Source organism: Pleurodeles waltl, chromosome 12 (genome assembly GCF_031143425.1).
Source record: "Pleurodeles waltl isolate 20211129_DDA chromosome 12, aPleWal1.hap1.20221129, whole genome shotgun sequence".
Classification (NCBI taxonomy): domain Eukaryota; kingdom Metazoa; phylum Chordata; class Amphibia; order Caudata; family Salamandridae; genus Pleurodeles; species Pleurodeles waltl.
In genome coordinates, this window is record NC_090451.1 from 572,423,216 (window position 1) to 572,443,658 (window position 20,443).

The following is a 20,443-nucleotide window of genomic DNA, read 5'->3' on the forward strand; positions in this document are numbered from 1 at the left end:
TTTCCTTCCATAGTTCCTCTGGAAAGTAAAAGTAAGCACAAGTAAGTGTGCTAGGTTGCATTATATGTTCCTCTGTCAGCCTATACTTTCCTATTCTTTCTTACTGTTAAGGAACAGCCTTTTCTGTACTTTCCTTCTTTCTGTTCCTTAATCTTCTCTGGGCTTATCTGAATGTCTTCTCACTGAGATAAAAACATGTCAATACCCCAAAAATATATTTTAGGCATTTCTGCTGTGTTAAATCACCTCTCTTTAGCATGTATTTTAAATCAGGTTAAGTGTAACGAAAACAAATTATTTCTCTGTAAGAGTTCTCATTTACTTTAGAGGTCCTTCTTCTGAAAACCTGCATCTTCCCTCCTCGCCCTCTACGTGCTTACCCATGCTCTGACCTGGGCAAGCAAAATGAGGGCACTCCAGAAGGGTTGAAAGGTTGCTCCTCAGGAGGCACGTCGGCATGGGCAAACACCTCCTGGTCTCCTCCCACTACTTCTGTCTCTACTTTGTGTGGGTTCAGGTGTCCCTTTTCCATCTTTCTTTTCTTTGTACTGCATCTCCCTCTCTTTGCGTATCGCCTTCCCTCTCTGATCCTGCCTGCTGCTCTTTTCTGTCTTCTCTGTGTTTATATTTTGTTTCTTCCTGGTGAGGAAATACGTACATCTTCTTGCTGTGTTAAGTGTTTTTGTCCTTCCTCTTTGTTAATCCTGTTGTTTTCATTTACAGGTGGGATCGGGTCGGCTTTCCAGTGCAGAAGCACTAGTATGTCGCCTTTCTGTATTGTCAGCCTGCTTCTGACAGCATCCATTACTAGTATGTGATTCATAGGGCATTTTGCAAAATGTCTCCTTTTATACAAAGTAGATTTCATTTGAAAAACACAAATGGAAAGACATCTAAATAAAAAATAATACAAATAAAAAGAAAATTTGTTCTACTATTCAGTAGTGCCAGATGCTTGCGGCTGAAAATGATACCTAGCAGCCTATCACCTACAACACAATACACCCCAAACGTGACCAGGAAGCATCATATTTTACCCAGCAGATTCCATCTTTTTTTTTACAGCATAATAGTTGCAGATTTTGGGTTCTAGCTCAGCCATCAACCAGGAAAACCCACCAAGCCTGCACAGTTCTGAAACCTAGACAACCGAGAGAGTCCAGGGTGTATTAATTGCGTTACTCTCATCAGGTAATTTTACCCAGAAGCCCTTGCAAACCTCAACTTTGGCTTAAAATACACATATTCCTCACATTTCTTTGACAAACACTCTGGAATGTGTGAGGAGCCACAAATTTGCTACTACTCAGTACTCTCTCAAGTCTCCCAATAAAAATGGTACGTCACTTGTGAGGACTTCCAGTGACCTCGGTTTGATGCGTTCATGTCACGGGGACTAAGCTTAGCCTCTCAAGCAAGGTAGCTTTTCTATCAGGACAAGTGGGGTAACAGTGGGTGGTAGGAATTCCTGCTGATTCATGAAGTTTCCATCAAATAAATGTAAGGAAGTGAGTGGTTTTAGGCAATGTTTGAGGTTTACAAGGCATTGTGGACATGAAAACCTTGTGGGATCCACACAAGGCATGCTATCCTTGAATCCCCTGTGTGTCTGGTTTTCAAATATGTCTGTGGTTGGTAGGTTTCCATGGCAGGTGTCCAAGCATGGCCCCAAACACTGCAGCTACCCTTAGTGCTGATCTCTCCAAGTAGCGCTTTGGATCTTTGTGTTACGGTCTATTGGCCCACCCATACAAATGGGATACCATTATTATCAGGAGATTTGTAGGAACTCAGTGTGGTAGGACATTTGTGGATCCCAACAGATTCAGGCACATTCTTGCACAGAATTGTGAGAAAAATTTGTATTTTTTGCCAAAGTTTGATGTTTATAAGGGCTTCTGGGTAAGAAAGCTTTGTAAGAGCCAAGTAAGTGACACCACCATGAATCCCCCTGGTTACTAGATTTCAGAACTGAGTGGGTTTGGTAGATTCCCCTGGGCGGTGGCAAGGACAAGCTATAAAATCCACAGCTACTCACATTGCGATAACAGGGTGGTTTTCAGTGGAAAAATGTCACATGTCCATATTGCGTTTTGTGCCCTTTCCAATCGTGGATGCTAGGGTCACCTACAAAAATTGGGGTCCATTTTTATGTGGAGACATTTGGGAATGCTAGGTGGGTGCCAATTTGTGGATCGCAACAGATTCCAGGAAATTTCAACACTAAATGTAATCTGTGATCTTAGCCATTTACGCACTTTCAAGTTTTGAAGGGCATTATGAGAAAAAGTGAGCTGGATCAATGTAAGTTACATCACCCTGGACACCACCAGGTGTTTCATTTTAACAACAATGAGGGGTTGTTACTAAACTTTTGATGTTAAACCACCACTTGCACTGGTTGGGTTCGCCACCTTCAGAAGTGATAGCTTCAAAGAACAAATACTAATCAAAGTATTTAAATATTGAAACCAAGACTACTCAGCTGACCCATAAAGTCATTGGAGGCACCAATGGCTTTATGGGCCATTCACACACCACACACAAGCCATTCATACTGCCAGCCACAGGTCCAATCCAGCACTCATATCAACATAACAATGCCATTGGAGGGACCATCATATTCATACACCACAGGACAGAATCCCTGATCAACCCACCTCTCACCCAGTCATCAATCAGCTTGCATACACATATACCACAAGCAAGCCTGTACATGCACATATGGATAGACATGTTGACAGTTGGTGCCTTAAGATCCTTCACATATGAAAAAAAAGTTTGACTAGGTTTATACCACCGGTCGCGTATCTGTCTCAGTCGACGTTCTAAGCTTCATTGAACGCATGCCTAGTGAACCACTACTAACGGATATCATAAGGGCCACTTAAGACTTTGGAAGATGTGTCTTTCATGCACCTTTAACGCACGCACTGTGTTTAATCCCACTCTTTCCAGTTTGCTGATGTGAGTTGGGGGGTGAGGATGCATCAATTCCTACATTCCTCAAGCAGAGAGTGCATATCTACATTTGAAACTAAAGTAAACATGCTGGGAAAGACCCTCCTATGTTCCCTAAAGAGCATATCCTAAACTACTAAGGATGCAAGGGCCTCATTTACAAGAACTGATGCATCGCTGCATTGTAGCACTGATGCATCAAAAAAAGTTATGCTGCATCAAAAACGTTTATGACACCATGGATAAGTTGTATTTACAATACAGCGTTCCATGGCCTAGGGTCCCAGGGTGCGTCAGAAATACTGATGTATCCGAGGAAAGGATGCCACAAGGCATCCACTCAAAATCTGATGCATTGCTGAAGTAGGCATCAGAACTGACACAACTTCAGCAATGCATCAAAAATTGAGGCGATGTGTTAGTTCAGATCGACACATGGAGCCTAATGTGTGTGGACCAATGAAAAAGACAGTAAAATGGTGTAATATCACCATCTACACTTTTACATTGGTCCTGGATGTAAGAGGCAATGCATGCAGTATGGCTATGTGTCACATTACAGTGGGCATAGTCTACATGTATGTATGCTGAGACCTGAGTATGTGTGACATAGTGAGTGAAAGTGTAATGTAAGTGAATAAAAGTATATGTTGGAATGTGAATTGGAAATACCTGTGTTACCTGCTTTATGTGTGTACTTACCTGTTGCCCTTTAGATTACGCAGAACTGGACTTAGGGATCCATTCCTCCTTGGAGACGTGACAACCCCTACTGTCCCCTGCAAAAAGTACACATCACCTTCCCTTGCTGCAGTGGATGATGGGGTGATAGATAGCATGGTCCCAGGTTGGTCAAGTGGTCTTACAACATGATTGCCACATGTGTATATCTACTACAAACAGTAGGGAGGTGCAAAACAGACATCTTCCAGAGTGTGAAGTGACTGTAAATGGCCAGACTCCTGTTTTAAACCCACTGTGTCAGTCCCTATGCCTGGGTTTTGGTAGCATAGGAATTCTGATGCATTAAAGGCCTAGCGTGAAGCATTGTGAAAAATCGTCAAAAGACAAAAATGCTGTAAATAGCACTGAATCAGTTGTAAGTGACTTTTTCAGATGGAACACCCACTCTCCATACATTAAAATGTTTGTGACGCAGCCAGATCCTGCACAGGTTTTGTTTTATTTAAGGCCAGGAAAAGTGACACATTTGGCCAAATATATCACTTTATAAATATGGAGCTAGCACAGCAGCGCTGCTGCGTAAAAAAATTATGCAATTGTGGCGCAAGCTCCTTGTAAATAAGCCCCTAAGTTCTTAGCACGCAAAGTACTCAGTAACAATGTAACCTATGACTTGTCCACAATTAGGTGCACTGGTTTGACTGTAACACATTTGTCATACTGTAAACTAAATATCTCCTGCATTGTGACTGAGGAAGAACATGACAAACAGGCCACACATATGACTCATATGGGTAGTATTTGGGTGAAGTGTTTTGTGTAATATTATGTTTATTTGTAAAGCAACACTATCACCCAAGAGGGTATTCTGCTGCCAACACAGGACCAGTCTCGGCTCATCCATGGATCCACATAGTTAAAGAGCCAAGGGGCCGATTTGATTTTGGTGGGAGCCCATTTCTCCGCCAGGGTGATGGAGCAAATTACTCCATCCCCCTGATGGAGATGCTGCCTGCCCAGTTTATAAATGACAACCAAGCTGATGGTCATTTATAAAGCATTGGCAGGAACAGTTGTCACATCCCTTGTTATTAATGCCTTTTGTAGTTTGGTGCCGAGCTCCATCAACAGGCTGCTTTATTTTAAAACTTTCAAAAAGAAAATTCCGTAATGGTATTTTCATTTTCAGAAGAAAAAAGAAAATGCTGTCCCAAATCACTGGACTCTGCTCCCATGGAGAGCATAGCATTTAGCAGTTTTTACTGCCTGTCACTGGGTTTTCCTGGTGGAGACAGGCAGTGAAAACTGACCTCTAATTCCACCCATCTAAATCAGGTGGGCAGAATTACTGGTCTTCCTTCTACAACCCTTACTCTACAGGGATGTTGGAGGGGTTTAATCACAGTGGAGATGAAATAGTCTCTGCTGTGAATAAACCTATGGTTCGCCTATATCTGAAGTTGGCGGGTGTACCATTTTCTTGGTGGTATAGATACTCTGTCACCATTGCAATAGTTTCTATACCACCAGGATATAAATTCCCCACAAGCCTTTAGCTTCTTATAGAATGCATAAATTTTATGAAACAGTTCTCTTTTTATTTTTAAGGATTGTCTTGGTTACATAGCATTAAGCCTACAAACCATCGGACCAGCTGCGGCACAACAAGCAACTGTATCATGCAATTAAACATGCGTCAGCGCCCCAGTGAACACTGGAGCCAACATTTATTGCTGAGAGGCGTGTAAGAGGAGAAAAAGAGAGAGATTACAAGGCCAAAGTGAATGATAATGGGAACAGGGGAGGAAGTCCGTCATGTGGAGTGTGTCAATAAAGTGGTAGTTCCACCAGGGGTTTGATCAGGAATCGTCTGCAGAAGCTTCAAATATGCAGGGTAGGCTAATTCACAGAATGCGGAAGAGAGGCGGTTAATAAAGGGGGCCCACAGTTCAGCATATGTATGCAGTTTGTTTGAGTAGGCTTAGCTAGCTTCTTCAGCCCCAATATGAGGCAAATTCTGTGTAGCCAGGAGGTGTGGATTGGAGTCTCATTGGTGCCCCAAAGAGAAAGGATGACCTACTGGGCCTTTGTTAATGCCAGAGCTATTTGTCTCCCACATACAGAGCGTAGCGGGTATGTCAAAGGGTTGGGGAGGCCCAGGAGCATTTAGGCAGGGAATGGTGGAAAAGAAGTGTGAAAGGCTATGTCAATGTCATCAAGGTTCCATTCCCAGTACCGCATTAATTTTGGGCAGTGCCACAGGAGGTGTACCAGGGTTCCTGTGGCTCCACAGTCCCGCCAGCATTCCAGTGAACGCAATGTATTCCAATTGGGGATGTGCGGAGGGGTTGGTACCAGTAAGTGATAATTTTGTATGTGGATTCAGTGCCTGCTATATTGTATGTGGTGTGATGGGCTCTGAAAAAGATGTCTCTCTATTCCTGGGCAGTCAGTGTTCTACCTAACTCTGCCTCCCACCAGAGCTGCCCCTTGGTCTTAGGCCAGTTGTTCTTGTGTGCTAGGAACCCATATAGTTCAGTTATGTGATGTTTGTCATCTTGTTTAAGTAGGTGCCACCATTCGAAGGGGGAGAGCGGTCTACTTGCTCCGGGCTGGATCCCTGGTGTAGACACCCAGTGGCAAACTTGTAGGTAATGGACATAGTCAGCGTCAGTTATGGAATAGACATTCTTAAGTTGGTTGAAGTGGATGAGCCCTTGTGAGTCGAAGAGACTGCTGATCCATTTACAGCTGCCTTCCCACCAGCGAGGGAATTGTTCAGGTTGCGTCCTGAGGATAAAGTCAGGGTTGTCATGGGGGAAGAAGAAGAAAAAGTGGTGAGGCCCATCTTATTTGCCACCGTGACCCATGCTGCAAATGTTGTCCTTGTGATGGGAGAGTATAAGCCCTATGTTTGTAGGGGGAGGGGGGCACATCTCCTTCCAGATGTGGGAATCAGCAGCAGATTGGTCTGTATAGGTCCTGTGCTTCTCCGTCAGTATGCAGTTCCGGTCTATCATGTATTGCAACTGGGCCGCCTGATAGTAACGCAGCAGCTTTGGGACCCCAAGACCTCCCGCCATTTTGGGACGTGCGAGCAAATGTCAGTGTAGGTGAGGTTTCCGACTATCCCAGATAAACCTTTCAATGGCAAGTTGGAGGGATCGGAGCATTCTGGGAGGAGAAGCCAGAGGTAGCTTCTGGAAGAGGGAAAGGATGCATAGTAGGCTAGTCATTTTGACTGCTGCAATCCTGCCCATCCAGGAGAGACAGAGAAAGGACCAAGTTGCCAGATCTTTCTGAGTCTGTGCATGTAAATCAGAGTATTTGGCAGCCACCATGCCAGGGATGGAACAAGCCAAGGAGATACCCAAGTAGGTCATGGTGTCTTTTGTCCATCTAAAGGAGAGCTGTGACCTTAATATACGTTTGTGGTCTAGGACTACCGAGAGGTTCGGATTCTGTGATTTTTGTAGGTTGATTTTGAAGCCTGAAACCCTGATGAATTTCTGGAGCTCGTCAGTGAGCACTGAAGGGAAGTCATGGGGCTCACAATGGACAGGACAACATCACTTGGGTACACACTAATGAGATGTTAGCATTCACCAAAGGGTATGCTGGATATTGCTGGGGTCTTCCGCAGCCATTGGGTAAAGGGCTCCATGTACAGGGCGAACAGGAGTGGGGACAGGAGGCAGCCCTGTTGTGTGTTGTGTCCCTCTTCGAATAGGAAAGGAGGGGGAAGAAACCCTGTTGACTCGGACTGAGATTTTAGGAGTGCTGTACACACCTTGGACCCATTTACAGAAGCGGTATTTGAACCCGAAGCAGCACATTGTTTAAAAAAAGTAGGGTCAGTGAACGCAGTAGATTGCTTTCTCCGCGTCAATAGGCAGGAGGAGCGCTTCTTTATGCGATTGATGGGTTTTGTCAATTAGATGCAACAGACATTTGGTTTTATCTGCGCATTGGTGGGATGGGATAAATCCAGCCTGGTCCAGGTCAATCAGTCCTGGTATCAGGAGATTAAGGCGAAGCTCAAGGACACGAGTGAAGAGTTTTGCATCAATGTTGAGGAGGGCAATGGGTCTATAAGAGCTGCATAGGGTCGGGTCCTTCCCAGGCATAGGGATCACTGAAAGAACTACGTCTGCCATAGTATTGGTCAGGGTTCCTGTCTCAGCAAAGGAGTTAAATAGGCGAGTCAGCAATTGAGCCAGAATTGGGCAGAAGGTCTTGTAGAGTAGTACGGTGAATCTGTGTGGCTCAGGTGATTTCATTGTTTTAAGACAGGCTATTGCTGCAATTACCTCGTCTATTTGGATAGGCCGGCCTAGTGCTTCTGCCTCCATCTCTGGGAGGATCACAAGGGTGGCGGATTGGATATAGTCTGAAGAGTTGTCAAATAGGGCCTGATGTGGTTTGTAGAGTGCTTTATAATAGGCTTGGAAAGCAGAGGCTGTTTCCTTGATAGGATCTTAGCTCTCTGTCTGCTGAGTTGCAAATTGATTTAATCCAGCTCGCTAGGATTTTGTTTCCTAGACGGTGCACATGCATACAGCCACCGCGGTTACTCCCCAAGTAGAATTTGTGCTTGAGGCAAAGGATCGCCTATTCAGCTCTATCAAAATCAATGCGCTTAAGAAGGCATCTGGTCTTCACCAGTTTCCTACAAACCCTGTGTGCCCCAGTGCGATTGTGTATTGCTTCCAATGAATAGACAGCGTTCTCCAGGCTGCGTCACTTATCCAAGCAACATTTATTCTCTGCTGCAGACGTGGCTATCAACTCTCCTCAGATAACCAGTTTGAGGCTAGGGAAGTCTCTCCTGTATCATTGGTCTGTAGATAGGATGCAATTGTTTGGCATAGTGAATCAACCGTTGCTGGTGAGTGGAGCAGAGAATCTTGCAAATGCCAAGTGGCTAGGGGGAGGGGTGGTGCAGTATGAGAGTCAATGGGGCATGATCAGAAAGGGAGTGCGGGCCGATGGAGATGTCAGTGGTAAGTGACAACAAGGTGTGAGTGGCTAAGAAGTAATCAATGTGCCAATAGGTCTTGTGGGAGGCTGAATAGTATGAATAGTCCCTTGCAGTAGGGTAAAAGTGTTGCCAGGTATCCCAAAGGCCACAGTCTTCAGGCCACTGCTGCCCTGCCTCTGAAAAGGCCCCTGTTTGGTCTGAGCATTGGCCGGATCTGTCTGTGTCAGTGTTCATGACCAGGTTCATGTCCCCGCCCACCAGTATTGCTGCATCTGGTGTTTGAAACACTGGGGTTAGCGAGTTCAGGATAAAGGTCTCTTAATGTGTGTTAAGGGTGTAGATATTCGCCATTGTAAAGTGAAAAGAGGCTATTCTAAGCTTAAGTGCTAACAGATTCCCTCTCACCTTAGCTATTGTGGAAAGGACATCCCTCCTGAATCTGCCGGAGAAAAGAAAGATGACTTTGCCTTTCTTGGTGGGGCCTGAGGATCAATACTGGTGCAGAAACCACTATGAGTGCATCCTATGAACATCTTTTGCAATCAAGTGCATTTCTTGTAAAATGCATCTATCACACTCCGCGTGCTCAAGGAGAGACAGGACCGCTAACTTCTTTGAGGTATTGTTGAGGCTCCTGATGTGAAGACTGAGGATTTTGAGGTTCATTGCACCTAAGGGTCTAGTACAAGCCTCTGGAGAAGTCCCTGCGGGCCCTCAGCAGACCACACCTGCATAGTATCGGACATCCACTCTGCTTAGTACAGAGACAAGTGAGGCTTATGGGGAAAACTGTAAAAGCTAGAGGCACCAGAGAACCCCCAAAACCCTCCCCAAAACAACAGAAAAACAATCTAATTTCAAAAACACAAAACAATCCAATAACCATGGAGTCATTGAGTAGTATGTGGTCCAGGCGGATTGGTTGTAGGTGAGAATGTGTCCTATGAAGGTGTGCCGAGCTTCCAGTGACAACAAAGATAGGGCCAGGACAAAAAAGAATCCTCACCCGCCTCAGTTTGCCCTTCTCTTGCAGGCGAAGGTGGAGTTGGCAGCCCCATTTCAGGAAGAGTCTATTCTATCCTTGTCCCCTGATAGCGAATCTAAAACAGCCTGTCGTTCTAGTGCCATTGGTGCAGGATCCGGGCGAGTCACCTTACCAGAGTGATTGGGGCATCGTTTACTTTGTTGGCTTTGCACTATCAGGCTCTGGGGCTATTATGCCAGTCGTCTGAGGAAGTCTCCACGATGCCCAGCACGCGGCAAGATCCATGGAAGAAGTGGATCTGGTGCAGCTTACCATTAAGTTGAAAGACGGTACGGAAGGGGTGGCCCCAAGTGTAGGAGGCCCCTATATTCGGCAAATGAGCCATGGTGGGGTGAAAGGCACATTGTTTATGGGAGCCTGGTGGCTAAGAGGTCTTGGAAGAGTAAGGAGGTGTGGCCTTGAATTAGAGTGGGTGTGAGACCCGAGCTGCACGCAGAATAGTTTATTTCAGTTGAAAATCATGTAGGCACACCAAGATGTCGCAGGGGGGGCTTTTGCCGATCACAGTGGACCCACTTGGTGGAGCCTATCTAGTTTTATTCCAGTGTCTGGAGGATCACCTAGTATCTGCTGGAAGAGGGCCGTGATGTAGCCATGGAGGTCAGTTCCTTCAGGTTCATTCAGAATGCCCCTGATACGAATGTTATTTTGTTCAAGAGGAGTTCTCTTCCTCCTCTGTGAGCTTGTAAGTCCAGTTATTGGTCCTGATGCTGAAGGATTTCTTGATGGAGCCAAACTATTTCCTCGCTGCTGTTATTATCCTTGTCTTCTAATGCAGAGGCGCTCTCACCGACTTCATCCAAATCATGGCTTATGTCCCGTAGGTCGGTTGAGAAGTCTTTGTTGACCGCATGCAGGTCATCGTGGAGGGAGGAGAACAGGGACTCCAAGAAGGCCCATGTGACTGGTCTGTCTGTCTCCGATAAGTGATCGGACCCATTGGTGTGGGAGCCAAACCCTATTAAACTCCCCAGAGGTCTTATCAGCATGACCTGGAGATAGCGTTCTTTTTTACTTCGGGCTGTGGACATGGAGACAGTGTAGTTTTGCGGATAATAAGCAGACCTGATCACAAAGGACTTCTGCTTTCCAGGATGCCAGAAGGGTCACAGAGAGAGGGGCCACAGGCCTGTTCATTGCTCTGGCCTTGCTGGGAGCCCCCACGCTTCAGGGAGAGCAGCCTTGTTAGGAATGCACAGCCCCAGGAGTCTTTACAGGGCCCATCCAAAGGAAGGTGCCAGTGGTGCTGCAGGACTCAGGGAGCAGAGCTAACGGTAGGTATGGCCCTAAGGAGGGGCTGGTGAGTACAGGGAGGATGGCGGGAGTGTAGTGTGGTTGTCAAAGTCCCACGCTGGTGTACAACGCTGATCTAGGACTCCTGCAGTGGCAACTAAGGCCCACGGCGCCAAGGGGAAGGCCTGCAGGCATTTCAGTTCTGGTGGGCAATTTAAGAATCAGTTCTATGCCTGCAGTACACAGGGGGGTTGCTCTGGTCTTCCTCATGTAATGGCGGACTATTAAGCAAGTAAAGCATTTAATAAACAGGCAGAGACAGAGGTGATCACATGCACAGAGCGTGGGGTGTGAGGCCTGTGAAGCTGGGGCAAGTTACAGGCTGCTGCTCTGTCTGCAGCAGCCACACTTTATGCCTGGAGTGGTTTCTAGGCCCTCGGGATTGTCAGCCTTGGCGAGAGAGAAGGTAGGCCCTTTTAGAAAGTGTCCACGGCCGTGCTTCGTCAGCCGCTAGGGTTCATGACCTCTCCCTTGCTCCAGGGGGTTGCCATAGTGCAGGCTACCGCACCGTTGAGCTGAAAGGTCACGCTACGCAGTGTTCTGTGGGGGAGGGGAGGGGGTTGGAGTTTCCCAACACACCCGTTCATGTTGCATTTTACATCAAATGCAACGGCACCACGTGGTTTTCATAGGTTCATCCATCTTGTTTTCTTACTCTGTCCATGGTGCTGGACCTGTTTTTTGCATTTTTTTAATCCCTTTCTAATCTTTTCAATCCTCTGCCTTCCTATTTGTTCTACCCCATTTTTATTTATTGTATTAGTGTGTGTTTTTGTGTCTTTGTATTTTTTAATTTTTTCATTTATGTGTGCTTTTCTTGTGAATTTTTTTCTTTTTCTTTTTTTTTTTCCTTTTACTTCCTTAGTTATTTATTCCTTCCCTCCTTCTCCTGTTTCTTTTCTTCACCTCAACCAGCACCTTGACACAGCAGGGCAGTGAACAGGGGAGCTGCAGCGCCAGGCCCACCCAAACAGCCATCAGCAGCAGCCACCTACCTTGTGGGTGGTGGCGCTGCCAAGGCGTGCAACCCCAGCCCATCTTTTGTGAAGTTGAGGTGGCAGCGGGTACCCCCTGTGGGAGCATTGGCAGCATTGGCAGAGGGTGTGCAGGTGTGTGCAGTGCACCAGCCATGTCCAGCGTACCACCAAGTAGCTGAAACACCACTGGGTGGATATCCTGGACTCGGAGCAGGACCTGCTCAACCTGCTAGGCATTGAGATTCTGGGGCTTGGTGAGTATTGATTATTTTACTTGTGTGTTTGTCTTCGACAAGGCTAACTTTTTTTCTCAATAGCATGCTGCTCACACTCAGAGGTAAGTTGTATTTAGTTTATGTTAAGAATTAACTGATTTTGAGCTAGGCAGGTTCTCAGCGCTACCAAATCGTACTTGGTGATTGTCGCTTTGCTGATTTTTAAAGAAGCTGTTGCAGACTCCTCTGTCGCTATAGTGAATTAGTGATAGCAGTGAGTTAGCATTCTCTGTGACTTTCTTTATGTAGCTTGTACAGTACCAAGCAATTTCACAGTGATGTGTAGTATTAGTATGCATCTATGCATTGCCAAAATGGGAGACTGAGTTGGTCCATCAAGGGGGTTGAGAATTGAATATAGATTCAAAATAATTCATTACAATGCATTTGTTCCAAATTAAGTTTTTGTGAAGGAAATTTGGAATAGGGATTTTAGGATTAATATAGCCAACTCAACGATAGTCAATACTAGTACCACAGGTGCTCTGATATAGAAAAGTACAATGTTACCTCATTTGCCTGTTATAATAATTTTGTGGAGATTAACTGTACTGTTAATCTATTTTTTATCTTCTTTATTTCTTACATCAGCACCCAAGGGCAAGAAGAGGAGCAGCGCCGAAGCGGATCCGGGAAGAGCTGGGGAGGAAGAGGCGCCGACCACATGCGCCACTGCTGAGGGCTCTGCTCACCCCAGTAAGTCCTATTATGTAATAATTATTAGTATTTCCCTAACCTTTACCTCTGCCCACTATTATACTACTTTAATTTTGCCTTGTTTATTTTTTTAATACTGTCTCCTTTTTTTCCTATTCCCCTTTACAATTTTTGTTAAATTCCCATTTTCACTGCATTATCTTTTTTTCCTTATTTCATGTATTGGTTTGGTAGCTGACTTTTTACGGTCTGTACTAGTCTGTAGATTTCCTCTGCCTTCTTGGTAATCTTTCCCTCTCCCCATATATATCTTGTGGTACTGTAAGACTCAGAACAGATTTGTGGTACTCTACTGTCTACGGTGAAGATTGCAGGCCCAAGTAAGCGGGTATTATAAATAAAATATTCACCATGTATGTTTGTTGAGAAGGCTTTCTTTTTTTTGTTCATGCTCTAACCGTTAACAAGATAGTGGCCATGGTCATGGACAACTCCCCAATGTTGTGCTGTATGATTCATTTATGCAGTATACCAGCTGCTCCCATGACAGTGCAGCATGGCTGGAAAGTATGCGTTCCATTGTATTTGCCAACCAACACCATGGGGGTCATTACAACATTGGCGGTAAAAGCCGCTTACCGCCGTGCTGAAGACCGCCAACACACCGCCGCGGCAGCGGAATTCCGCTACAGCTATTATGACCCACATCTCGGAATCCGACAAAATTCAGACACCCACACAAGTCCGCCACACCAAAGGTCAGTGATAAACTGGCGATAACAAAACCTCTACCGTCACGCCAACAGAAATACGCCCATGCTATCACGACCCACGAATCCATGCAGCGGTCTTTCAACTGCGATATTCCATTGGCGGTACACACCGCCGCGCTCAAAATACACACACATCGCCAAAACACTGCCACATTGGACAATTCGAAATACACACACCTGATACACATACACACACCACTCCCACAAAATCAATACTATATAAAACACACACCCACATCACCCACAAACCCCTACGACAAAAAATTTAGACGAAGGCCAGAGAGACAGCACAGCATAGACAACCCCACCATACAGAGGCACACAACACCATCACCCACACTACTTCCACGCACAAAACACCACACACCACTACATATCACCACACTTATCACCACATACACCACCCCACACATCACCTACAGCACCCCATGGCACGCCAAAGACACCCCAGGTTCTCGGAGGAGGAGCTCAGGGTCATGGTGGAGGAAATCATACGGGTAGAGCCACAGCTATTTGGCTCACAGGTGCAGCACACTTCCATTGCTAGGAAGATGGAGCTATGGAGAAGAATAGTCGACAGGGTCAACGCAGTGGGACAGCACCCAAGAAATCGGGACGACTTCAGAAAGAGGTGGAACGACCTACGGGGGAAGGTGCGTTCCGTGGTCTCCAGACACAACATCGCGGTACAGCGGACTGGCGGTGGACCCCCACCTCCTCCCCCACAACTAACAACATGGGAGGAGCAGGTCTTGACTATTATGCATCCTGAGGGCCTCGCAGGAGTCGGTGGAAGAATGGACTCTGGTAAGTCAAATCTTAACTATCATATCTGTAGGAGGCTGGACTGGCTTGTAGTGGGTACCAAGGGGTACTTACACCTTGCACCAGGCCCAGGTATCCCTTATTAGTGTAGAGGGGTGTCTAGCAGCTTAGTCTGATAGAAAAGGTAGCTTAGCAGGGCAGCTGAGGCTGAACTAGGAGACGAGTGAAGCTCCTACAGTACCACTAGTGTCACTTGCACAATATCATAAGAAAACACAATACACAGATATACTAAAAATAAAGGTACTTTATTTTTATCACAATATGCCAAAAGTATCTCAGTGAGTACCCTCAGTATGAGGATAGCAAATATACACAAGATATATGTACACAATACCAAAATATGCAGTAATCGCAATAGAAAACAGTGCAAAAATGTATACTCACAATAGAATGCAATGGGGGCACATAGGGATAGGGGCAACACAAACCATATACTCTAGAAGTGGAATGCGAACCACAAATGGACCCCAAACCTATGTGACCTTGTAGAGGGTTGCTGGGACTGTAAGAAAACAGTGAGGGTTAGAAAAATAGCCCACCCCAAGACCCTGAAAAGTGGGTGCAAAGTGCACCTAAGTTCCCCAAAGAGCACAGAAGTCGTGATAGAGGAATTCTGCAGGAAAGACCAACACCAGCAATGCAACAACAATGGATTTCCAGATGAGAGTACCTGTGGAACAAGGGGACCAAGTCAAAAAGTTACGATCAAGTCGGGAGTGGGCAGATGCCCAGAAAATGCCAGCTGTGGGTGCAAAGAAGCTGCCACTGGATGGTAGAAGCTGTGGATTCTGCAAGAACGACAAGGGCTAGAAACTTCCCCTCTGGAGGATGGATGTCCCATGTTATGAAGAGTCGTGCAGACGTGTTTTCGTGCAGAAAGACCACCAACAAGCCTTGCTAGCTGCAAAGGTTGCCGTTAGGGTTTTTGGATGCTGCTGTGGCCCAGGAGGGACCAGGATGTCGCTAATTGCGTGAGGAGACAGAGGGGGCATCCAGCAAGACAAAGAGCCCACTCAGAAGCAAGCAGCACCCGCAGAAGTGCCAGAACAGGCACAACAAAGTGAAGTGAACTGGAGCTCACCTGAAGTCACAAAGGAGAGTCCCACGACGCCGGAGGACAACTCAGGAGGCTGTAAACTGAAGGTTAGAGTGCCGGGGACCCAGGCTTGGCTGTGCACAAAGGAAATCCTGGAAGAGTGCACAGGAGCCGGAGTAGCTGCAAAACACGCGGTTCCCAGCAATGCAGTCTAGCGTGGGGAGGCAAGGACTTACCTCCACCAAACTTGGACTGAAGAGTCACTGGACTGTGGGAATCACTTGGACAGAGTTGCTGAGTTCAAGGGACCTCGCTCGTCGTGCTGAGAGGAGACCCAGAGGACCGGTGATGCAGTTCTTTGGTGCCTGCGGTTGCAGGGGGAAGATTCCGTCGACCCACAGGAGATTTCTTCAGAGCTTCTAGTGCAGAGAGGAGGCAGACTACCCCCACAGCATGCACCACCAGGAAAACAGTCGAGAAGGCGGCAGGATAAGCGTTACAAGGTCGCAGTAGTCATCTTTGCTACTTTGTTGCAGTTTTGCAGGCTCCAGCGCGGTCAGCAGTCGATTCCTTGGCAGAAGGTGAAGAGAGAGATGCAGAGGAACTCTGATGAGCTCTTGCATTTGTTATCTAAGGAATTCCCCAAAGCAGAGACCCTAAATAGCCAGAAAAGGAGGTTTGGCTACCTAGGAGAGAGGATAGGCTAGCAACACCTGAAGGAGCCTATCAGAAGGAGTCTCTGACGTCACCTGCTGGCACTGGCCACTCAGAGCAGTCCAGTGTGCCAGCAGCACCTCTGTTTCCAAGATGGCAGAGGTCTGGAGCACACTGGAGGAGCTCTGGGCACCTCCCAGGGGAGGTGCAGGTCAGGGGAGTGGTCACTCCCCTTTCCTTTGTCCAGTTTTGCGCCAGAGCAGGGCTGAGGGATCCCTGAACCGGTGCAGACTGGCTTATGCAGAGATGGGCACCATCTGTGCCCATCAAAGCATTTCCAGAGGCTGGGGGAGGCTACTCCTCCCCAGCCCTGACACCTTTTTCCAAAGGGAGAGGGTGTAACACCCTCTCTCTGAGGAAGTTCTTTGTTCTGCCTTCCTGGGCCAAGCCTGGCTGGACCCCAGGAGGGCAGAAACCTGTCTGAGGGGTTGGCAGCAGCAGCAGCAGCAGCTGCAGTGAAACCCCGGGAAAGGTAGTTTGGCAGTACCCGAGTCTGAGCTAGAGACTCGGGGATCATGGAATTGTCTCCCCAATGCCAGAATGGCATTGGGGTGACAATTCCATGATCTTAGACATGTTACATGGCCATGTTCGGAGTTACCATTGTGACGCTATACATATGTCGTGACATATGTATAGTGCACGCGTGTAATGGTGTCCTCGCACTCACAAAGTCTGGGGAATTTGCCCTGAACAATGTGGGAGCACCTTGGCTAGTGCCAGGGTGCCCACACACTAAGTAACTTAGCACCCAACCTTTACCAGGTAAAGGTTAGACATATAGGTGACTTATAAGTTACTTAAGTGCAGTGGTAAATGGCTGTGAAATAACATGGACGTTATTTCACTCAGGCTGCACTGGCAGGCCTGTGTAAGAATTGTCAGATCTCCCTATGGGTGGCATAAGAAATGCTGCAGCCCATAGGGGTCTCCTGGAACCCCAATACCCTGGGTACCTCAGTACCATATACTAGGGAATTATAAGTGTGTTCCAGTATGGCAATGTAAATTGGTGAAATTGGTCACTAGCCTGTTAGTGACAAATTGGAAATAAATGAGAGAGCATAACCACTGAGGTTCTGGATAGCAGAGCCTCAGTGAGACAGTTAGTCATAACACAGGTAACACATACAGGGCACACTTATGAGCACTGGGGCCCTGGCTGATAGGGTCCCAGTGACACATACCACTAAAACAACATATATACAGTGAAATATGGGGGTAACATGCCAGGCAAAATGGTACTTTCCTACAATATCCCCCACCCTACCTGCATTCTATCACAGACCCCCACCCTCGCCCCCACCCCTATCACTCGAACTCCTCACAAATGTACCAATAGCACAAACCACCCATCCCAACACCAAGCCCTGCATGCAAAAACAAAGCATGGACACCCATCACTAAAGCATGCCCACTGCACATACCCATAACACCCTCCTCAACCATCATCACACAAGCCCACACACAGGAATGCTAGCACTGGGGTACACGGTCACCCACCCATTGCACACCATGAAACACACAGATGAAATAATCATGCCTTTCCACCCCTGCAGGAGCACTACCCAACGTCACCAGACAGGAGGGTCCAGACATCTCCACCCCACCCACAGAAGAGGCCCACAGTGATGACAGCAGCTCTGTCCACCTGGATCTAGATGACCAGCCCGGACCATCGTGGGCCTCGGGACAGTCGGTTCCCCTCACACAGGCACAGCCCACAACAGACCTTCCACCCTCTGGTAACACCAGCAGAGCACCCACCCAGCGGGCCCATAACTCGGTACCCAGGACACGTCAATCAGCTGTGTGTCCACCACTACAGGGAACCCAGGATAACCCACCACCCCAAAAACAACAGGGACCTGGGGGCAGTGGTAGTGGGCAAACGGTCCAGGGGACGGAGGCACAGGAACACAGGGGAACTGGGAGGGCTGCTGTGCGACAGGGGGCGGACAGGCCTAGGGAACACACTCTCCACGAGGCCCTCTCCTCCATCATGGGGGCCTACCACCACTCCCAGGAGACGATGGCAACGGTACTGGCCAAGTTTCAGGAGACCCAGCGCCTGCAGGAGGAACAGTATTTGGGCTTCAGGGAGGAACTCAGAACCATCAGCACCGCCCTGGGCACCATCGTAGGGGTGCTGAAGGAGATACTGAACACCAGGAGGGACACTGTGGCACTCCAAGGGGCCCCTGACACTAGCCTGGATGATGAACTGCCCACCACCTCCGCCAGCGCTAGTGGACTGGAGGCACCGCCACAGGACCACCACACCAGAACCCCACCCCCTGCAGACGGAGAACCACCCCGAAAGCGGTCCCTGAGAACCAGGAACAAGACAGAGCACGATGCCAAGACCCCCGCCAAGAAATAAGACCACCCTGATTGTCATCCTACTGTCCCACTTTGTAACCTTGTCCATATTGGAACTGCCCCACCTCCACTTCCTATGCCCATGTGGGCAATGCACCTGTGAGACTAATAGACTGGACTCTGCCATGGACATTCCTCCACCATCACCCCTCACCATTTTACAACCCCCCTCCAATATTGAGCACTTCAATAAACACCCTTGAAGCACAAAACAACCTGGAGTCAGTCTGTGATTTAAAAAATGTATATTAGCAATGACAGTGACTAAATGCGTTCTCAAATGTAATGTCAACATACCTATGTCACACATCTCAAGTCCATGAGGAATCTAAGCAGATGACACACGTTGGAAACCACACCTGTGAAACCGTAATGGAAATGTACAACTCAGTTACCATATACTGGTTGAAAGCGACAGACAGGATAGAGGTAGAAATGTGAAAGTACTTGTAGTAGGCAGGAATGTATTCTCACCTGTGTGTCACTGGAAATATTGCTGGATAACTGAGTCCCTGTTGTTAATGTCTTCTTCCTCTGCTTCCTCCTCATCACTGTCCACAGGCTCCACAGCTGCCACAACACCGTCATCTGGACCATCCTCCTGCAGAAAAGGCACCTGTCGTCGCAAAGCCAGATTGTGAAGCACACAGCAGTCCACGATGATCTGGCACACCTTCTTTGGTGAGTAGAATAGGGAACCACCTGTCATATGGAGGCACCTGAACCTGGCCTTCAGGAGGCCGAAGGTGCGTTCGATCACCCTCCTAGTCCGCCCATGGGCCTCATTGTAGCGTTCCTCTGCCCTGGTCCTGGGATTCCTCACTGGGGTCAGTAGCCATGACAGGTTGGGGTAACCAGAGTCCCCTAATAGCCACACACGGTGCCTCTGGAGTTGACCCATCACATAAGGGATGCTGCTATTCCGCATTCATGGAATGACAACTCTTTCAGTTCCTGCACACCTGTTCACTCCTGTGGGGGGGGACCAGAGCTACATGGGTCCCATCAATGGCACCTATGATGTTAGGGATATGTCCAAGGGCATATAAGTCACCTTTAACTGTCGCCAAATCCTCCACCTGAGGGAAAACGATATAGCTCCGCATGTGTTTCAGCAGGGCAGACAACACTCTGGACAACATGTTTGAAAACATAGGCTGGGACATCCCTGATGCTATGGCCACTGTTGTTTGAAATGACCCACTTGCAAGGAAATGGAGCACTGATAGCAACTGCACTTGAGGGAGGATTCCTGTGGGATGGCAGATTGCTGACATCAGGTCAGGCTCCAACTGGGTACACAGTTCCTGGATTGTGGCACGGTCAAACCTGTAGGTGATGATTAAATGTCGCTCCTCCATTGTCAACAGGTCCACCAGCGGTTGGTACACCAGAGGATTCCGCCATCTCCTCACATGTCCCAGCGGACGGTTCCTAGGAAGGACAACAGCGAGCACAGAGTCAAACAACTCAGAGGTATGTACCCACAGTCTACACAGAACACAAAACATAATCCCAAAAGTTTCTGTATGTGTGTTGAGTCTAGGCCTAGGTATGTGTGACGCAGTTGAAAATGAAGCCATGTGGGCCCCTGAAATGGCAGCTGCCTGACCTCTAAACTGGGAGAATGGGATGTGAGGTAACTGCGCTGGCGTTGTATACCGTCTCGGTAGGTGGCCGAAGACCGCGGTGCAATGCTGCATTGGTTAACATTGGACCCTATGGGTCCCAGGAGCCAATGACGAAGTGCGCCGGCGGTGATGATACGCACCGCTGCGGACGTCACCACTGCGGACGTGACCGCCATTTTCTATCTGTTCAATCACTCAATACCTGA